Source organism: Seriola lalandi, unplaced genomic scaffold, assembly GCF_002814215.2.
Source record: "Seriola lalandi dorsalis isolate HSWRI2012SDOR001 ecotype SW California unplaced genomic scaffold, Sedor1 jcf7180002036287, whole genome shotgun sequence".
Lineage (NCBI taxonomy): Eukaryota > Metazoa > Chordata > Actinopteri > Carangiformes > Carangidae > Seriola > Seriola lalandi.
In genome coordinates, this window is record NW_019506863.1 from 1 (window position 1) to 629 (window position 629).

General features: G+C 47.9%; 1 non-coding gene across 1 annotated transcript; it reads right to left on the bottom strand.

Annotated features, from left to right (window-relative positions):
* Nucleotides 1-220: 220 nt before the first annotated feature.
* Nucleotides 221-339, bottom strand: LOC111647835 (5S ribosomal RNA). Its single transcript, XR_002760078.1, has one exon. It is a non-coding gene; the product is annotated as a 5S ribosomal RNA (ribosomal RNA).
* Between the last annotated feature and the right edge of the window lie 290 nt (nt 340-629).

Below are 629 nucleotides of genomic sequence, written 5' to 3' on the forward strand. Positions count from 1 at the left end.
ATGCACGAAGCTACGTGTTTATGTCTAGCGCAGGAGCCTTTCCTTTTCAGCGTTTGCTTGTTGCTTTGGCTCTCAACATGTCAACTTTGTAACATTTTAATACAAAAGTGTCTTTACATTGTGATCTGTGCTGTCCCCAAAAGTGCAGCCAGGTGCAGAGTAACAGGTTGTTGAAGCAGGAGCAGCAGCGTCCTCTGCTGATTGCAAAGAGATGCGAAAAAGCTTACTGCACCTGGTATTCCCAGGCGGTCTCCCATCCAAGTACTAACCAGGCCCGACCCTGCTTGGCTTCCGAGATCTGACGAGATCGGGCGCGTTCAGAGTGGTATGGCCGTAAGCGAGAGGGAGCGCGACAAATACCCTCTTTAAACATGACGATCATGTCCTTCATGCACGAAGCTACGTGTTTCTGTCTAGCGCAGGAGCCTTTCCTTTTCAGCGTTTACTTGTTGCTTTGGCTCTCAACATGTCAACTTTGTAACATTTTAATACAAAAGTGTCTTTACATTGTGATCTGTGCTGTCCCCAAAAGTGCAGCCAGGTGCAGAGTAACAGGTTGTTGAAGCAGGAGCAGCAGCGTCCTCTGCTGATTGCAAAGAGATGCGAAAAAGCTTACAGCACCTGGTATT